Source organism: Chelonoidis abingdonii, chromosome 1, assembly GCF_003597395.2.
Source record: "Chelonoidis abingdonii isolate Lonesome George chromosome 1, CheloAbing_2.0, whole genome shotgun sequence".
NCBI lineage: Eukaryota > Metazoa > Chordata > Testudines > Testudinidae > Chelonoidis > Chelonoidis abingdonii.
The window spans coordinates 233,324,454-233,346,302 of record NC_133769.1 but is presented as its reverse complement, the minus strand read 5'-3'; the positions used below and the strand labels follow the sequence as shown (position 1 = coordinate 233,346,302).

The 21,849-nt window shown below is 43.4% G+C and overlaps 1 protein-coding gene across 1 annotated transcript in view; it reads right to left on the bottom strand.

The window, feature by feature from the left end:
- The window catches only part of GEMIN8 (gem nuclear organelle associated protein 8), a 40,215-nt gene that overhangs the window by 3,023 nt on the left and 15,343 nt on the right, over positions 1–21,849 (bottom strand). The gene's annotated exons all lie outside the window — the stretch shown is intronic.

Genomic DNA, 21,849 nt, shown 5'->3' with positions numbered 1-21,849 from the left:
AATATCTGGATGATTCCCCATCCCCAGCTCAGCTCCATACAGTCAACTATAGGCTAATTGAAAAACCATCACTTCGGCAAGAAGATTAATTATGTTGTTAAAACAATAGGTCCAACATTGTGGGACGACTCCTAGAAGATATACTCTGCTAGGTGCTGAATATTTCCAACAACCATTGCAAACACCACCACACAGGGTGCTGGAACAATTTGTATAGTAGGGGTGCCGAAAGCCATTGAGCCAAACTGTAAACTCTGTATATAATGGAAACCACTTCATGCCAGAGGGTGCTGCAGCACCCCCAGCACCACTAGTTCCAACACCTAAGATGTGAAAGATGTTGAGTACTCATCTCTCAAGAGGGGCCCTAGTTAATAACTTATTTTGGTTTACTCATTATGGGAAGAAAAGACAAGAAACGTGTTTTTGTTTTGGTATTTAAAACAACAAAAGTGCTTACAGGTCAAAATGTATTAAACACACACAAGACTCAGTCTGTGGAGTTATGGAGAATGCATTTTTATCAACACTAACCCTGAGATTTATCTCTAGTGAAACACAGAACATCTGCAAACCTGAAACCAAAGCTAAGTATCTTGATATATCTGTCTTGGAACATCTGCAGTTTATTTTTATGCTGGAAAGTAGTGTGTAGAGCAGCCAACTGACAGTCTGTCAGCCTCACTAAACACACCATTCCTCATACCCAGAAAATAGATATTTTAAACAGTATAATATGAAACTTCAACTCTGGCGTCTGTTTCTTTGCTGGAGAGACAGAAAGCTTTGCCTTGCCATTTTAAAGGTTACTGTATTTGTCCATATTTCTGTGGCAGATGTAAGGGGGAGTTTGTGGGACTATGAGCACTTCCGTTCTATCTAGATGCTCCCTTTACTATTATTTTGTTTTAAAAGGCATGTCTCCAAAGGGAAGAACATTCTTCTGCCAATACCCCTGAGGAAACACACAGATGAGGGTCCATATGGAAACCTATAAGGCAGGGGTCAGCAACCTTCGGCATGCGGCCCATCAGGGTAATTCGCTGGCAGGCCATGAGACATTTTGTTTATGTTGTGTCAAGTATCAGAAGGTAGCCGTGTTAGTCTGTATCCACAAAAACAACAAGGAGTCCGGTGGCACCTTAAAGACTAACAGATTTATTTGGGCATAAGCTTTTGTGGGTAAAAAAACTCACTTCTTCAGAAAGCTTATGCCCAAATTAATCTGTTAGTTTTTAAGGTGCCACCGGACTCCTTGTTGTTTTTGTTTACATTGACTGTCCACAGGCTGTTGCCTGCAGCCCACGCTGCTTTCCACAACTTCCATTGGCCGGGAATGGTGAACTGCGGTCACTGGGAGCTGTGAGGGGCCATGCCTCTGGACAGTCAACATAAGCAAAATGTCTTGCTGCCACCAGCTGATTACCCTGATGGGCTGCGTGCTGAAGGTTGTTAACCCCTGCTATAAGGAATAATCTTTGATCCTAATCTTAAAATAAATCAATGCACTGCTACAGTATATGTTTTATTTTGTATTTATAAATGTACACTGCTACCTCGATATAACACGAATTCGGATAGAATGCAGTAAAGCTGTGCTCCAGAGGGGCAGGGCTGCGCACTCTGGTGCATCAAAGCAAGTTCAATATAACACGGTTTCACCTATAATGCGGTAAGATTTTTTGGCTCCCAAGGACAGCGTTATATCGAGGTAGAGGTGTATGTCCCTTGATTTTTGAATGGAGGTTTACCAACCTATTTATCATCCCATAGCTCTGGTGAAGAGATTCCCAAAATCACTACATCATATAGTTTCAGATATTTAAAGCCCAGAGCCAATGCTGTTTAATACTCTGCAGAAGGAGGTCGGACTCAGAGGACATGCAAAGGGACACACAGCTTTTCACTTCTACGACACTTCAGCCCAAGACATTAGTGCTAACAGGTATTACTAGCAGAGGTGTTTTGGGGCCTATGTGAAGTGTGTTTGTGGTCTGAAACCAGTTATTTGTGGTCACAAAAGCTACCATCATAATGGCCACTAACTACTACAGTTGTTGGAAATCTTGGGGAAAAGGCCAAGGAAGGAATGGGTACATAAACTGAAACATCTATAGCAGTAAGTAGTCTCTCCAGCAGAGTGGGGAAGTCTGACTTGCATTGCTCAGACTGCACTTGCTCTGTGGAAAAATGGCAGACTTTGTTCTCAGCAGGTATCAGTCTGGCTCTTTTCACAGGCACAAAAATAAAAAGAACCTGTGCAGAAAATGTGCAATTATCCTTGGATCAAAAGAAAATAAATAACTAGTAATGTACTGAATTTAAGAAAATGTTATAAACTGCATACTGTTATAATGTATATAGGGCAAAGCAAAGAATCCAGCATTCATCTGAAGCAAACACCGAAGTTAATCTATACATAAACTAGCACAGGGTTTCTTAAACAGGGGTTGCTGCTTGTGCAGAAAAGCCCTTGAAGGGCCAGGCCGGTGTGTTTACCTGCCCCATCTGCAGGTCCGGCCAATCACGACTCCCACTAGCCACGGATCGCTGCTCTGGCCCAATGGGAGCTGCTGGAAGCAGCGCAGGCCGAGGGACTTACTGGCCACTGCTTCCAGCAGCTCCAATTGGCCTGGAGCAACGATCCGCTGCCAGTGGGAGCCATGATCGACCGAACCTGTGGAAGAAGCAGGTAAACACACCGGCCCGGCCCACCAGGGGCTTTCCCTACACGGGTAGCGACCCCTGTTTGAGAAACTCTGAACTGGCAGGACTCAGTAGGAAAGTGAATCCTCAACCTAGAGTACTAGAATCCCCCCGCACTCCCAAATCACAGCCTCATGGCCAAAGGAACTGGAGCAAGGAATACCTTTGAAAAAACTATTTACACAATTCTGAGGGGACCCTCTTTCCACTCCCCATAGACTAAAATAAATATATCAAAGCTTCCTTTTAAAGCATGCAATTACTGGCAAGATTTTACTTTCTGATACAATTGTGGAACAATATTTTGCAAATGTCATAAGCCAGGCAACCACCTGTGGTGTCACCTGGTTACGCTACAAAGAATAAATACTGCTGACATTTTTATAATTGCAGTTTCCTGGAATTCCCCCTCCCCTACCCCTAAAGTTACTTTTGTCTTAAAACCCATCTCTAAAATCAATATATCACTACTGAATACATTTCTGCTGTGAGATGATCCTTATCTGGAAAACAAACAAACAAACCTGTCAGACCATTTTCCAGACACAGTGAAGAAGAGATTCCTTTCCAACTTCCAGGGTCCCAAATACATTTATTTAACTCACTTTCATCTGTACTGGGATACTACCAAGGTTTTCAGGCGTTCATTAATGTTCCACTAAAGCTTGATTTTGATTAGGAACACAGAGTGCAAAAATAATAATTAAAAAAAACCCTATAATGATGTCACCCTGGTAATCAGGCGCCAAAGCAATCCCTTTTTGCCTACACTGCCTGCTACAAATAATCATCTTTAATTTGGTAATGCATTAGATGAGACAAAATATGCACAAATAAAGACAACTGCAATTCTACTGACTGTCACTGGCAGGATCAGAATAAGCTGCTGTTAGTTCAATAAGGATTAAGCCCTCCCCCGCCTCCCCGCCAGGCCTGCAATTGGGGCTCCATGTGGACACAACAACCCTTCATGTGCTAGCCCTCCTCAAGACTTAAGCAATTTCCCCCAGAGGCCCTTAGTAGCCCAGATGACTCTATTTATCCTCATTTTAAAAGAACAAATACTTTCTGTAATTTTGCCCCTCATTATTTTGTAATATCTTCTAAGAAGCTTAAAGAGTAATCATCACAGAAGTTTATACTTTTTCCTCTTTTTAAAAAAAGATACATTTTTATTTGGAGAAAGCTCTGTAAGGAGAGACTTGTACCATCTGAGCCTATGGAAAATGACAATTCTTCTTATAAAGACTTCTCCATAACTCTTTGGGCGGAAATATTTTGCGTTCTGCCATGTTTCTGGGTTATGGCCCATTCAAATGATATTCTGGCAACAGACCACGGTCCTGCTCTTCAGAAGTGGCAAATGACTCTTCCTTTACTGTCTTCCAGTTTCCATCTTAGATAGCAATTATTCTTTACAAAAACATTTCACTTTCCTCAGTGTTTTTCTTATGTGATGTCTGACTAGTATTCCTGTTCAGTGTATTTGTCTGTTTATTACAAAGATAAGTAATAGTCTCATTTCTGAGCTTCCGGATCCAATTCTAAATATAACCTAGACATGAGCAGCATGTCACAAATCTATCTGAAGAATTTAGGCATTCTCTTTTTCCACTAAGGTTTTTAGTTCCTAGCTCTGTTTCTGAAGGCTGTGCTAGAAGCAGTCCTCTGGTGTGCTAATCTTCTACCCATATGCTGCTCCTCAGTTTGAGAGGCTAATTGTTCCACAGGTTTTGCTAAGGAGCAAAACTACAGCAAAGTTCCATGTGATCTTTCCTGAGCTGGCAGAAACAGGTTATTTTATCATAAAAAATATTAATCACTAACACCAGCTAAACCTTCAGGTAAAATAAATAAATACATTTGTATAAAAAACACAAAATAAACTTTAAAAACTGAGGGTTCTGTAATTGGGATCTTCAAGGTATTTAGCTTTAGCTCTTTAGAAATCCCAAGAAGCTTAAGAGTTGCACACAAGGCTGAAGCCTCAAGCTCTGCTCCTGCAGCAATGCAGAGCTTTGCAGGAATGGCGAATCAGTCAGTGGGAGCCTAGGAGATGGAACCAATTTTTGGGTAAACCCAAATACAAACAAATTGGGATTATGCAAAGATACAGTCTTATTTACGGGATATGGCTTCTTTGACACAGGTGAGCACAAAACAACTAAAAGTCCTGCTGCACATATGTACTAAATGAGAAAATATGATGCAGCGTGAGAAAGCCAGTTCTAGCTGTGAATTACTTCAGTAGGCTGAATCCATACTTAAAATTGCCATTAAATTCAAACTGGCTTTTGCTTGTAGAATGACAATATTAGGGCAACAACTGAAAACTTAATGAAACCCCTCCCCTCCCACTGAAACATGATCTCCGAGGGAGATCACATCTCTCTTCAAACAGAAGGATTAGGACTTGTCTACACAGGGAAATCGACTGGCATAGCTATAGCAGAGTAACTATTCTGCTACAGCTCTCCTGGTATAACTCCCATGTGCGGACACTATTCTGGAATAAAAATTACTTTATTCTGGAATAATTCCCCATGTAGGCAAGCGCTCAGTCACTGCCATGGCAGCCAACCACAAAATGGAACTAACAAAAAGATTATAAACCAGGCATCTTCATGCAGAATAGTTCTAACTCACCTTCATCCCTACTAAACATTAGAATAAATATCCAACATTTTACCATGAGCTCATCTTAAATCTATGAACAACACAACTCTTATGAAAAAAACAGTTTCACTGGATTTCAACATAAGAAATAGGAGCAGATGTATTTCATTGTCAGTCTTGCTGTCATCTGAAATCTCACTGGAGAAACAAGTAGGAAAGAGTCCAAAGAGTGCACTCCTCAGAACAGTCATGGTTATAAAAGGCAATCTGTTCCAGCAGACACAAAACAGATTTCCCAAATGAAATGTATTCAATTCAGTTCATTTCCTTTTGTTATAACAGACATTTTCTCCACTTTTCTAGAGCTTTAGGAGAGGGAAACTGACAATTGTAGAAATAAGATGAAATGGCTACCAAGACACTGAGAGAATGTAAACTTAAAAATTTAAATATATAACAGTTAGAAACAAGGAACTGAAGTCAGGGTTCCATTTCCAGATTTGCTGTAGAGTAGTTATAATGTTGGCAAGTTACTTATCCACTCTGTGCCTCAGTCCATTGATCTATAAAATTAGTAGAATGTTTTCCTGCTTCACAGGGAATTTTAGAAGGATTAATGGTTACAAATAATTTTGAAATTTTTGGATTAAATGACTTGTAGAAGTGCAGAGTAACAGGAGATTAAAGAAATGAATTTCTCTTTTTACAAATGCCATTAGCAAGTAAGGACTCGGTTCTGATCTCACATACTTGCTCAAGGATCCAAGATCAGAAATGACTCAAGATTTATTGTTTAGATTGTTATCAAGCAAACGTTCACACTAGCAACACTTTACATTTCTGCTGTCCAGGATCCGCAACTAAACTGCCAGTCAGCTGGATTATGTTTCCCCCTATTACCTTCTAGAGCTAACCGTTCTTAAAGAATCTCAACTATAACATGAACTCAAACAAGCATTACTACATTAGAAATCAGCTTGGCTGGCAGTACTTTGAGTGAAAGTCTGTTCTAGAAATTACAGACAGCTCTAACAGAATCCATGATCATCTCTCTCTGCCACACATGGACCAGTCCACACTGCATACATACTGGACTAAAGCATCCAGAGTCACTGAGGCACAGCCCATTTTACAATGTTAAAGTGACCAGATCCAGGTCACATTAAGCTGCACTAGTCACCCAGTAAGACACACACGCTATTGGAAGGGATAGCCAGAGTCTGTACGCTTAAGTCATGTGACAGAATTACAAAGTCAATGGGCTACTGGCCATTACTTTGAAATTAGCGCAGGATCAGGCTCTGGCAGCTGCTTCTAGTAAGGATCAAGTCTACAGCAATAAGATTAGATTCAGACCAGCTGATTGTGCACTCTTTCCCCTCCCCCAAGAACAATTCCAATCTGTCGCTGATGGCAACAATGCTGACAACAGACAAAGACACCAGTGCTACGGTAAACAGAGAGATTACTTAAATCTATATATAAACTATACGTACATATATGCCCACATAACTTTACACACAACAGGAGAGAGAATGTACTTTATTATATGCTCCATTACAAAAACAACTTGTATCAGCCTTCTAAAGAAATTCAGAATGTCCAAATCCAAAGGTGTTTTATTTTTAAATCTGTTTTGCCATTGTCAAAGATTACCATCTATGTTCTGAGTAGAGTTGTGAATAGAGATTAAGTACGTGTGCTATGAAATAAATGTTTCATATCTGTACAGAACACCACAGACAACTGAATAGTACTGAAATGTGAATTGTGAGTATAATCCAAAGAGTATTTTGCCTGCATTACTTTCTAAAAATTTAATTCTCACAATAGCATATTAAATTGTTGAGCTATATTTCCCAACTTCAGCTACAGATAGGGATGCTGCAGTGAAGCTAGTATTATTGTATATTATATGAATGCAAATAAAATAATAAACAATGGAAAAATGGTTACTCTTTGCTTCAGCAAAAACTCTCTTTTTCAAGTGTTTTCGGATAACATTTTGTAGCTGTCATGTTTAAAAAAAAAGTTAAGAAACATAGAGGAACTATGCACTGATCTTTCAGTTAACTAGCAGTGATCCAAGTAACTGTTACTGGAGACACACAGAATAAAATAAATTACACTGATCAGGATTAAGCTGGCCTCAGAAAGTTTATATTAAAAAAAAAAAAAAAGTCCACGCTTCTAGGCAACCAGGGCAAGTTTCCTAACCTAGCTTGTCCATCATTTCATAAGGAGCCTTTTGAAAGAGGAGTCCATCACACTTTCCAGAGTGGCTCAGTTGATCAGAACTTTGGTAGCAAGGGATTTGGGATTTTTCCTCAGACTGTCTTCTGAATGTTCTTCCTATTTCCCTCTGCTGTTATAGTATGCTAGCTGACCACCAAGCAACTTCACTTGTAATTGGTCAACAAGTTTGGCACTCTTTAAGCTACTATAAAACTGCAGGAGAAACCACCTGCATGCCAGGAAGCAAAAGTCCAGACCAGAGCATAAACTAAAACACGGTCTCCTAGTTCTGAAACTGTCTTTCACCTACCAGGGCATCTTAGTAAATGAAACTAAGATTTACAATGTCTACTAAACAAAGGTCACTTCCCTCCCTTGTAATTATGTACTGAAAGCAAAATTATCAGCTCACTCAATCCATGTGTACCTCAACTGAGCAATGAGAGGGAACAGAAGCAGCATATTCTTTCATGACAGGCAGGGTGACAAGGTTGAGCATCATGCAGTTGAGAGCCCTTGGGGAGGAGGAAAAATTACTGAAGACACCTTATGGAATCTTTCTTAAAAAGAGAGGAAAGCTCAACTAATTCAGCTTCCACCCCCATGTCCCCATATCAAATTCCAGCAATGCTCCTCAAACAAGGGATAAAACCTCATGGCCTCTGGTACAGAGCGCGGCTGACAGATTTATAAAATCAACATGGATACCTTTCTGGCATACTTACTATAAATACATCATGAATCAAAGGTATCAATGCTGAGAAAAAAAACCAACTGATAAGAATCGAGAAAATTTATGGATTCCAGATGTGACTGGAGCTGCCTCCATCATCATCTGCTCTGATACCAGGCAATCATTCAGAGCCTGTTTCTGGACGGAGAGCCCAACTACTGCCTGTTTTAAAAGGGCAGCTGGCATCCTGCCCAGTGTTAAATTATTAACAATTCCTGGCAGGTGTGAGCTCGTACCACCCTGAACTGACTTCAAAGGGGCTACTCACATGATCACATTTAGGCATGTTCTGAAGTGCCTTGGTGAATTGGGGCTTTTACCAACCAAGAAGCGCAACAGTCAACCCCAAGCGGGCAGACTCGGCTCTCTTAGAAATCCACCTTAGCAAGAAAGTCCACAAAGGATGAGAAGGCACTTAACACCTACTGCCCTGACACTGTCTCCCCCAATGTGCTCTGGTTATAACAAATTTTCCTTCTTTGCAGTTAAAAAAAAAATAAAAAAAAATCTTTCACAATGAAAACCCCCATTGAACAGTTCTACAGGTGTAGACTTCACCGATGCTGTGCCAAGAGAAGAAAATGATTTCTTAACTATATTGCACCACAGCTCTGGCATAGGAATGTGAAAGCAATCACAACTGATGAGGCGTCCAGCAAATCTTCTACCACTGGTGCTCTAATCTCCTCCACATCTCTGTCTCCAGCTGCTGAAAAGGAAGGCAATCTGCAAGAACTATGCAGTGGGAAAGAATATCAGATGGTTGGTGTATTGATACTTGGGGACAACAGTGTTAAAATCAGGGTCCCAAACACACTTTGAGGACCTAAATTCTGTAGCTGACTCTCCCTATTTCACTGTCAAAGTAGTGAAAATCTGTCAAAGTAGTGAAAAGAATTTTCTGGTGCTGTGACATTTCTGTAATAGCTCCAAGGAGGTTTTTACTGAATTAAATATGAGCAACCACAGAATTAGTAGAATGCTCAGTGTTATTTACTCTAATATTAATTTCAATACAAATCTCAGTTCAAAATTTATTTTTCATTTTATGCTTCTGCCATATTTTCAACATGTTGCAGAATTTTATATGGACAACAAATACTTTAAAAAATCAGGGGAGACTTTGGCAGCGGCACAAGTGATTTTTGGCACTCAGGAGGCAAATGAGAATTGTGGAACTGGGGAGGGGATGCACCAATCTATTTTCGGTACTTTATATAGCCCCCATCTCTGTAGTATTTGCCAATCACTAATATACATATCTTTAGAACAACCCGATGAAGCAGGGGAGTGCTATTATCTCCATTTTGCAGGCACAGAAAGACTAAGGCTATGGCTACATGAGAGAGCTTGCAGCTTCGCAGCTGCACTGATGCACACGCACAACTGTAAGCTCTCTAGTGTAGCTGTTCTAAGCCAATGGCAGAGAGCTCTTCTGGTAGCTTACTTACGCCAGCCCCCGTGAGCAGCAGTGGTTATGTCGCCAGGAGAACTCACTAGGTCGGCGGGAGAGCACTGTCCACACCTGTGCTTTAGTTGGCATAAGTTATGCCACTCAGGGGGGTGGCCATAGTGTAGCCATTGCCTAAGTGACTTTTGCAAAGTCACCCTGAATGTGCGTAGCAAAGTAGAGAATTGAACCCAGTCTTTCAAATCTGAGGCGAGCAGCACCCTAACCATCAGACCATCCTTACTGTCTGCCCTTCTCTTTCACTCTCTCTTTTGAACAGATTAGTAGGTGACAATTTCGGAAGGGGGTGGGAGCAGAAGCCCTTGACCTCTCAGCTCCATTTCCCCGGACTGCCTCTAACAACAATGCATAAGAGCGTTGTTACCTGGATTGGGATGCTTTGCTAACATGTTCAGAGAAATAATGAAAGATGTTGACATTTAAATGGCCATTATTAAGTTTGGGCATTAATACACATTAAAGTGAATGGGAGCACTTCACACCTCTCAGAGCTAGGCATCTGGAAGCGTTTCTTTGTAACTATAAGGATCAGAAAATTAATCTTTTAAAAATAGCGAAGAGTCCTGTGACACCTTATAGACTAACAGACGTTTTGGAGCATGAGCTTTTGTGGGTGAATACCCACTTCATCGGATGCATGTAGTGGAAATTTCCAGTGGCAGGTATATATATGCTAGCAAGAAGCAGGCTAGAGATAACGAGATTAGTTCAATCAGAGAGGATGAGGCCCTCTTCCAGCAGCTGAGGTGTGATAACCAAGGGAGGAGAAACTGGTTTTGTAGTTGGCACAGTCTTTGTTTAATCCTGAGCTGATGGTGTCAAATTTGCAGATGAACTGAAGCTCAGTGCAAATAAGTGATGGTCACATTAACACCACCCTATCTCGAAAATCTACCAACCGCTATGCCTACCTTCATGCCTCCAGCTTCCATCCTGGGCACACCACACGATCCATTGTCTACAGCCAAGCACTGAGGTACAACCGCATCTGCAATCTCCCTGATTGAACTAACCTCATTATCTCTAGCCTGCTTCTTGCTTGGATATATATACCTGCCCCTGGAAATTTCCACTACATGCATCCAACGAGTGGGTATTCACCCACGAAAGCTCATGCTCCAAAACGTCTGTTAGTCTATAAGGTGCCACAGGACTCTTTGCTGCTTTTACAGATCCAGACTAACACAGCTACTCCTCTGATATCTTTTAAAAATTAAACTTTAGATATTGTGCAGCCATATTCTGGGGCAGGTAGCCAATTCTGTGGCCAGGGAACTGCAGAAACTACGGACCCTGTTTATGCTGGTCCTTTCCCCTGCTTTATTTATCTCAATATTTTATAGCACAACCGCATAGCTACTGTAATAGTTTCCTCCCTCATCTCCGATGCACAAGGGGTTATAGTAAATATTTCTTATTTTAATAGCTTATTAGAATGTGTTCATTGTTTCCAGGTGCCTGCTTCGACTTCCCAGTAGGAGACAGTGGCTGGGGCTGTGCCAAGGTACATTCCTGCAGGACTCATCGGGGCAAGAGCAAGGAACTGACCATTAGAATTCCAGCTGAAGAGCACTGATTTTGGAGACCAGAAATAGCAGATGTTTCTCCTGCAAAAGAAGCCCAGTAAGGGTATCCAACCACAGCAGGTTACGGGGCAGGCAGCAAACACATAGTCTGGGGAGAGGAGCACAACAGGCATTCAAGGCAATGTGGAGGCTACTTCTGAAGAGCCACCAGAGGACCAGGAGACACTGCTTTCCTCTAGAGCTGCTCTCATCAGCAGGCTCTCACCAGTTCTTTCCCCAGCAGCTGCAGCTGCTCTCCCAGGCTCCCCTGGAGGGGAAAAGCATATAAAGGAGAGTACGGGAGCCAGTAAGAGCAGCTGCAGACGCCAGCAGAATAAGCAAATAAACAGGACTAACTTCAGAAACTTCAGCGCCAGGAGTAGCTCTAGAGGAAAACAGAATCCTAGGCTCCCCACTGGGCTATTCAGATACAATCCCCTAGTATCCATAGCCCCACACAGAGCACTCCCTCCCTCCTCCAGCTGGAAGTACTCAGGGTTTGTCACTCTCCCCATTCTCGGGAAGTGTTTTTCACATCCCCAGGCTCTTGGGGTTTGGCAAGACTATGAGGGATTTCTTGTCCCATAGGCAGTCTCTAGACAGGGGACCGTATCCCTCAGTTTTCTGGCACTGGTATGATGAGCCCAAATACAGATCAATGCCCACAACCCCCTAACTCCTAGAAGGAAGCAGAGGCAGGAGCCGACACGCATTTCTATCTAAAACTGAATTATTAAAATAAATGAGTCAAAAAAGAGTAAGGAGTCACAGTAGCTAATGCATCAAAATTGTATGAGTGGGTTTGTATGTTAGAGCAACTTGCTAAGCCCTCACCAGAGTGGTATGATAGCTGAGTATCACAGTTCCTCATAGCAGTCTGGTTGTGCATCCATCTACAATTCAGGGGAGGCCAGGGAGACAGGCCTATGTTGTAGAGTGAAGTGAGACTGACCCTGGTAGCGAGCTGAAAGAGGCAATGAACTGTAGATGGAAAACTGAGACACAGAAAGATTAAGGCCAACATTTTCAAATGCAGGTTCCTAAAGATAGACATCTATCTCCATAGTAAAGCACGGACAGATTTTCAGATACGCTGAGCATCCTCAGTTTCGACTGGACTCAATAGGATCTGCAGATGCACAGCACCTCAGCATTAGATTAAGTGTCTCAGCCAAGGCTGCACAGCAACCCTAAGGCAGAGAAAGAAATAGAGATCACATCTCCTGACTCTGGGTTTTAACCACCAAACCACTCTTCCTACATGCTAGCCACTGAAGAGCCAACAAGTGATGTGAAGCTCAGGCTGTATTTGAAACCCAGGGATGAAAGCCCAGTTCCATTATTAATATCCTAAGCCAGGGGTCGGCAACCTTTCAGCAGCAGTGTGCCGAGTCTTCATGTATATACTCTAATTTAAGGCTTCAAGTGCCGGTAAAACATTTGAACGTTTTTCAGAAGGTCTCTCTATAAGTCTATAATATATAATCAAACTACTATTATATGTAAAGTAAACAAGGTTTTCAAAATGTTTCAGAAGCTTTATTTAAAATTAAATTAAAATGCAGATCTTATTAGTTCAGTGTGATGTTCTAGTGCTTTTCCTTGCTGAGTTTTCCAATGTCTGGTGGCACCTATTTAGATACTTTACGCTGCACACAGGCTTCTGAGTTGATAACCAGCTGGCAGAAGGTCAGAGGCTGGAACCCCAGATCGGCAGCTGATGTGAGTGGAGCTGGCGGCTGGTAGGGCTGAGCAGGACTGGAAGCCTGGACCCTGTCTGGCAAGGGGCCTGCGGTGGAACTCCAACTGGAAGCAAGGTAAGTGGGGCTGCGGGGACCCCGGCTGGCAAGGGGACAGAACCCCAGAGCAGCAGCAGGCTGACGGCCACCGCTCTGGGGTTTCCCCCACCAGCTCCTGCCAGCTGGGCTCTCAGCTTGCTGCCAGCCTGGGGTTCCTTCCCCCAGGCCAGCAGCGGGTGCTGAGTGGGACCCCGGCTGGCAGGGGGCCAGCAGCGGGAACCCCAGAGCGGCGGCAGGCTGAGCTGCTCAGCCCGCCGCCTCTCTGGGGTTTCCACCACTGGCTCCTGCCAGCTGGGGTCTCAGCCTGCTGCCAGCAGCGGGAACTCCAGAGTGCCGGCGGGCTGAGCAGCTCAGCCCGCCCCGCGTGCCATGAAAAATCGGCTCGCGTGCTACCTTTGGCACGCGTGCCGTAGGTTGCTGACCCCTGTCCTAAGCCTTCTAGCGTCTCCTTTAAATTAGCTATTATTCTTATAGCAGCAACAGCTAAACAGTGCAGTCTTCAGGGTTTGCAAGCTGTGTTGCATCATCATGAAATTCACATCCTCATGTAGAAAAGCAATATATTTTAATATGCTTAAACTGCCTCTGAAGAATACAAGACCGAGGGGCTTTTCCAAAGGATAACTGCACGCTATTTTTTTTTTTAATTTACTATCTAGTCTTCAAGGATCATCCGTGTTCCCAGATACTCTAAGAACTAAAGACTAACTGTCTTTTGTGAAATTACTGATACGAGGGCATGTCCACCCATCTGCCTCTACCACCCCTCAAATGAACCTAAGTCTAGATTCTGGAAGTGCATAATTATAGCTATATTTCAAGACAAAAGTACATGTTGGGGAGGTGAAAATTCTGCCACTGCCTCCCTGCATCGGGAAGGGAATTCTTCTGTTGTCTGCCTCCCCATGCAGGGTCCTGAACGCTGTACCAAAGAATTTTATCTGCAAAGGTGAGGCAGGTGAAGATTCTGCTGCTATAGGAAACATCATCATAATTAAATTCCTAGAGCCTATGGAGAGCCTCCATTACTACAGGGCTGCTGCTGCTGGGAAATGTAGTGCCTCAAGACCTGGGATACAGCAATGAAGGACAGCTGCTCCCCCACCTCTCCATGCAGCTCATGAAGGGGTGTGTATACTAGAGTCATTTCCTTGGCCTTCAGGAGACAGTCCAATCTCAGAGGTGCTATCTCCAATGGAAGAATCTGCAGTGATTCAAGTACTGGGAAGAGGATGCCGACGATTCAAGTGACAGCAGTGCTGGCAGAGCCACTGAAATCAAGAGGACATGTATGAAGGGAGTGTATGTGGGGTGATGATTCTGCCACCAGCCACCCTGTTTTGACACTGTGAGCAGTGGGAGAGAAGAGGAAAAGATACTGGCAACCAAAATCAAGAAACTGCTAGGACCTCTGGTGGGAAAGAGTGCAGCTGAAGAATGGGGAGGAAAAATTACTGTACTTTGGGGACAAATAATGGTGGCAAACAAACCCATCTTAGTGATCTGTTTGATACTTTGTCCTGCCATGAGTGCAGGGGACTGGACTACAAATCCTCCTGAGGTCCCTTCCAGTCTTACGATTCTATTTGGAAGATTATATGGTTCCAAAGAAACACACACTAGCCTGTTTAAATAAAAAATTTTTTTATAAACTTGGTGATATTTACATAAATTAAAATAGCATACTGAAAAATTCCCAATTTAATCCACCAATCTTTACAAAATAGCCAAAGGCAGCAATCTTTACTGAGACAAAACAAAGAAACCAATTGATTTTTTCAAGATGAAGGGGAGGGGGAAGAGAGTATGAATTTGCAAACCTCTGAAGTTTCAAACTCTCATGTGTAACAAACATCTAATTTGATCACTCCGAAACTTTTCCTTTAAAGGCCTCCTCTGGCTAGAAACCATGTCTGAAACACTGTATTTGGACGAGTTTTGGTGAATTGGAGGGAGGGTGTGTACATGTAGCCATTCAAAACTGGAGCTCTAATGGAAAAAGCTAGGCATAGCAATAACAATGCACAGACTGCGATGCCTCAATGATTAACTGGCATGACTGTAATTTCCTCTGCTTTTCTTTGTTTTTAAATACAGGAAACCACCCCATTGCCATTTTATTATTGTGGTACAGTAGTCTGTGCATTGTTAATTCCACTATTAGCCTTGCATTATAGCACTACACTATTTTCCATTTAAAAAAAAAAAAAAAAGCAAAGAGAAAAATGGTACGTAAGAAAAATCTATAAGGTGAGTAATGTTTTAAAGACTAGGTTAAAAAGTGTGAAATGGAAAATATGTGCAACTAGAGAATTTGCTGAATTGCAAGTCCTGACAAACTACTTTTATGTTATTGTATGCTTTTATGTTATTCTAATTCTTAAAACATGTTCTTTGAACACCTAAAAAGGCCAGTGTAATGTATTGTGTCCTTTACATCCAGCATTCTTGACAATTTGGTATTAGTACACCACACTTCTGACATGTGCAATAACCCGGACATGCGGCTGCATGTCTGAGGGAAGACATGCAACCACAAAACGTCACCTGCAGGTTAGATTAATGCAGTGGTCTCCAATCTTTTCATGCCCAAGATCACTTTTTGAATTTCAGAGCAACCCAGGATCTACCCCACCCCTTCCCCAAGGCCCTGCCCCTTGCCCAAAGCCCCACCCCGCTCACTCCGTCCCCCCCGGTCATTCCCTCTCCCCCACCTTCACTCACTTTCACTGGGCTGGGGTAAGGGGTTGAGGTTTGGGAGAGGGTGTAGGCTCTGGGCTGGGGCCAAGGGGCTCGCAGTGTGGGAGGGGGTTCTAGGCTGAGCCTGGGGCAGAGTGTTGGAGTGCAGGAAGGGGTGAGGGGTGCAAGTTCTGGGAGGGAGTTTAGGTGCAGGAAGGGGCTCTGGGCTGGGGCAGAGTGTTGGGCTGCAGGAAGGGGTACAGAGTGCTGGCTCCAGGAGTGGGGGGCCTGGGCTGGGGTGCAGGAGGGAATATGGGGTGCTGGTTCCAGGAGGGAGCTCAGGGCTGGGGGTTGGGATGCAGGAGGTGTTTTGGGGTGCAGGAGGGGATTCAGGGTGCTGGCTCCAGGAGGGAGCTCAGGACTGGGGGTTGGGGTGGGGCCTCCCACCAGGCAGCACTTACCTCTGATGGCTCCTGGTGGGTGGCACAGCATGGCTGCCACTAAGGCAGGCACCCTGCCTACCCTGGCCCCACGCTGCTCCCAGAAGGGGCCAGAGCACCTCTGCGGTCTTTGGGAGGGGGCGGGGGGCATGTGGCTCTAGGCGCTGTCTCTCTCTGCAAGCACCGCCCCTGCAACTCCCATTGGCCACAGCTCCTCATTCCCAGCCAATGGGAGCTGTGGGGGTAGTGCTTGCAGGAAGAGACCCCCCCCGGCCCGGGGCTGTGTTGACCGCTTCCGGGAGCGATGTGGGGCCAGGACAGGCAGGGAGCCTGCCTTAGAGGCAGTCACGCTACACCATTGGAGATCGCAATCAACTGGAAGATCCTCTAGGATCGACCAGTCAATCACAATCGACTGGTTGGTGACCACTGAATTAATGAAATCACCAGTTCCGCAGGGAATCAAACACAATAGCCAGCATAGTCCAATAAAATAATAATCATTTAATCATAATAATAATTTAAAAAGTAAAATAATTAAATCACTACAAAAATTCTGAATGTATTGAAAGGAAGTTTTCTAATAACTCATTGCTGGATAGAGATGAGTGGGCAAGTGATGGGTATAGGGAAGGACAGTGTGAAGTAAGTTAACAGCACAGCAGTGTTCATACTGTAACTACAGTATGTGATTAGTGTGATAATGTAACTGATTTGTGAGATTATGTCAGTTAAATTTTGCTCTCAGAATTAGTTCGGCGTAGTCTAGGAACATACACCTCAGCTGTAATATACATATTGATTACGTGATCACAAAGAGAATATGAAGAGCTGGAGAGCACTTGAGCAGAACTCAAGGAAAGAAAAGGAGGTGTTTTAAAAGAGAGGCCTTTGCAAAGAAAAAACTGTCCCTCCTGAAGTGTTCAATCAGGCAGCGAGATTCAGTTTGCCAGTTTCAAAGGCTTTAGTGTCAAAGTAAAGAGCCACTGCAATGCACACTGCCAGAACACAAAAGGACTTTAGTAGCCTATAGGTTCTTGAAAATGGTAGTGATTCCTGGGAGGAGAAAAAAAGCATAACATCTTAAAAACAAGCTCTGTTATTTTCTTTTTTTCCTTTCATGGATATATGGCTATAAAGAATAGTATTGTGGCTAACTAGTCTTGACACATATGAGTGTACTGGGATACAAGAAGATTTAGGAGCCTTCACTGATCAAAGCGACAAAGAGTTCTGTGGCACCTTATAGACTTAGGGTATGTCTACACTATGGGATTATTCTAAGTTTACATAAACCGGTTTTGTAAAACAGATTGTATAAAGTCGAGTGCACGCGGCCACACTAAGCACATTAATTCGGTGGTGGTGCTCCATGGTCCGGGCTAGCGTCGATTTCGGAGCGTTGCACTGTGGTAGCTATGCCATAGCTATCCATAGTTCCCGGAGTCTCCTCCCTTGGAATTCTGGGTTGAGATCCCAGTGCCTGGTGGGGCAAAAATTTGTCGCGGGTGGTTCTGGGTAAATGTCGTCACTCATTCCTTTCCTCAGGAAAGCAATGGGACAATCATTTTCCGCTCTTTTTCCCTGGATTGCCCTGGCATGCCATAGACCGGCAACCATGGAGCCTGTTCAGCTTTTTTTTTACTGTCACGTATGTGTACTGGATGTCGCTGACAGAGGCATACTGCAGGCTACACAGCAGCATTCATTTGCCTTTGCATGACAGCAGAGATGGTTATCAGTTGTTCTGTACCATCTGCTGCGCCATTGTAAATTACAATAGAATGGGTTAACTAAGTCCCGTTCTGTACTGTCTTCTCTGTCATTGGATGCCCCTGCTGGATGGTCGGCCGTGGGCGCAAAGACAAAATGGAAATGCTCCCCAAGTCAAATCCCCTCTTCATGCGTTACTAAAATAGAGTCAGTCCTGCTAGAATATGGGGCAAGTTGTACTAGAGAACAAGTTATCAAGAACCAGAAAGCACAGCCGCCCTCCAGTCAATCCCGCAGAATGATGAGCTTGGCATGCTAATCAGGAGGGTGTCCCTGCACCAACCCACCCATTGCTTCCCCTCTCTCCGACCTTCCTGGGCTACCGTTGGCAGTGTCCCCCCTATTGTTCATGAAGTAATAAAATGCAGAATAGGAAACACTGACTTGTTATGAGATAAATGAGGGGGAGGCAGCCTCCAGCTGCTATGATAGTCAGGCAGACATTAGTGGTGTGGAGGAGAAGAGCCCAGCACCCTGCTGATATGATAGCCCAGGCATACAGAATCTTTTCTTTACACTGAAAGAGGGGACTGATGGAGCTCAGCCCAGTTGCTATGCATAGGATGGTTACCAGCTGTTCTGTACCATTTACTGGGAATGAACGGGAATCATTCCTAATTTTACCCAGGCCCCCGGCTAGGCTCCTGAGGCCAGCCAGGAGACTCACGGGTTCATGATGAGACGGTTATCAGTCTTCTGCACTGTACTGTTTGCCACCGGGAGGGGTGAAGAGAGGATGCTACTGTTTCTGCTCAGCACCGTGTCTACAAGCAGCATGCAGTAGACATACAGTGACATTGAAAAAAGTCAAGAAACGATTTTTCCCCTTTCTATCACGGAGGGGAGGGGGGTAAATTGACGAGATAGACCCTGAACACCCCGGACAATGTGTTTGACCCTACAGCATTGGGAGATCAGCCAAGAATGCAATGATTTTCAGAGACTGCAGGGACTGTGGGATAGCTGGAGTCCTCGGTACCCCTCCCTCCTCCATGACGTCCTTTTGATTCCTTGGCTTTCCGTTACGCATGTACGCAGCACTTGCTGTGACTGTATCACAGCCTGGAGATTTTTTTCCAATGCTTTGGCATTTCGTCTCTGTAACGGAGCTGATAGAACAGATTTGTCTCCCATACAGCGGTCAGATCCAGTATCTCCCATACGGCCATGCTGGAGCTCTTTTGGATTGGGACTGCATGGCCACCCGTGCTGATCAGAGCTCCATGCTGGGCAAACAGGAAATGAAATTCAAAAGTTTGCGGGGCTTTTCCTGTCTACCTGGCCACTGCATCTGAGCTCAGATTGCTGTCCAGAGCGGTCACAGTGGTGCAATGTGGGATACCGCCCGGAGGCCAATATCGTCGATTTGCAGCCACACTAACCCTAATCCGATATGGTAATATCAATTTTAGCGCTACTCCTCTTGTTGGGGAGGAATACAGAAACCGATTTAAAGAGCCCTTTATATCGATATAAAGGGCCTCGTTGTGTGGACAGGTACAGCATTAAATCAGTTTAACGCTGCTAAAATCGGTTTAAACGTGTTGTGTAGACCAGGCCTAACAGAAGTATTGGATCAAACGTATCCTGTCTACTTTAATTGCCACTTTTTCTTCTCCCACCTCGTTATTATTCACTTTCCCTGTCTTTCCAAAATACTGCACCTCCAGTCATCATCCTCTCCCATCATTCTGACATTTCATCCCCCACCCCTTGAATTTTTATCCCTCTTTTCACATAACATTCAAACACCCTGTCCTCACCTTCACCCTGTCCTCACTGCACATCTCCATCCTTGCCTACATCTCAGCTCTTCCTACATTCCTCCCACACCCTATGGTCTGCAAGATCCTCTCTACTGAAGTTGGTGAGAACCTTTCTGTTAACTTCAAAAGTCTGTAGATCAGCCATTAAAGAAGGATGCTTTTAAAATAAAATGAGTTTAAGTTTAACTCACCCTTTGCACTGAATGAGGCAGGATCCTGGCGAAAAACAGTATGTGATCACAGAATAAAGATCGCAATAATGCATACACACAAAGAGGTGGAGTTACCGTTGTAAAGTAGTTAGTAACTTTTGAGTACTTGAAACTGTAATAAATAACATTCTTGTAATGTGTTTTTGTATGTAACTATAGTAACAATCAATGAGATAGCAGCAGCTGGGTAGGATGGACATAAATCTGTCTATTTACCCTTCTCACCAGCATTATCCCTTGTTCCTTAATCTCTACCCAGTGGCCTCTCCTCACTGCCTCATTTGTCTTGTTTGCCTACTCCTGACTCCATGACTTTCTGTGTCCCACCCAATACCGTATGCCTGGAATAAAATCCCAATTAACATACGTCAAGTTCTTGCACTATAATCATTCAAAAGAAAAGTCTAAATCCCTAACTTCTCTGTAAAGCATGCTTCCCTCAACACCCATAAAAGACCATGTCTGTTTATTCTGATTTATATTACATCAGCTTATTTTCACTTGTATTATTGGATTGTTAATTTCTTGGGGTGTAGATTAGTTAATTGTTCAGCACGCATTGTTGTGTGTAGCACTATGGACTCTTATGGCAGATACAAATAATTAATGACAAGATATTGAACTTGAACCCCCTCCATGGTCACTAGGCTACCAAGCCAGAACCAAGTCTGGCTGTGATGTATTACAAAGAGAAAAATACCTGAGAGAGGATATATACAAGGCAGATAATGTGATCACTTTTATTTGCCTCATCTACCTTTCCTTGAGGATCAATACAGATTCAAGGATGAAAGACAGAACAAGGTAGTGTCATGACAGAGTTCAGCTTCATGAAGCCTCTATAAATTTCATTTGGCTTAAAAACAGTACTCAGGAAAATCAATAGCTCTATCTAATTAAACATAGCAGCACCGTATCTTTCACTGTCCACAGGGTCTCAACTACTTGTTTACAGCACACAGTAGAGAACATAGTATTTTCCCCTCCCTCTGCTTAGCTACTTTCTTTTTTTGAGCAACTCCAACAGAATGTATAAAAACCTATTTATTTATTTATTTATTTATTGGTCAGAAGCAGAGTTATTCCTGAATGTGCAGATGGTGTATTTTGTGAATTAACAATAAAAGTTTGCACTTAAATAGCATCTTTCCTCTGAGGCTGTGGGGGGAATTTATAAACATACAGTACTTTATTAATTTAGCCTCAATATTTCTATGAAGCAGGTAATCATCATTATCTGCAATTTACAGATGAGGAAGCTGAGGCACACAGAAGAGCCTGATTCTGCTTTCACTTTCCCCACGGTAAATCAAGAATAACTCCACTGAACTGAATGGAATTACACCTGCCAAAACTAGTGTGAGAGCACAATCAAGACCTCAGTGTCTCACCAAGGTGTCCCAATAAATCTGTGCTACAGCCAGGAATAGAAGCCCTAGTGTCCCAACTCAGAGTTATGGGCCTTCACTAAGAGGCCTTCCTCCCTCTTATAACTGAGGCACAGAGATATTAAATAACTTGCTCAAGGTCACACAGCAAAGTCTGTGGCAGAGCCAATAGCTGAACCCAGATCTCCTGAGCACCAGGCCTTTGTTTTAATCATGACAATCCTCAAATACACACCATGCATGAAAAAAAAAAAAAAAAAGGAAAACATCCTTCATTTCTAAATTGTCTTAGCTGTAGTTCTCGAAGTGTTTTCTCTATCTTCAGATTAAGATTTTCAGCAGTGGACAGAGGTCTGTCTCTGCCACAGAATTCTTCACACGAGTACAGGTTGCACATTGTGTGCTAAGCTGAGCTTCATGTTGCTTATATGTTATTTTCCTTGAGCAGTGTATTACACAGAATCAC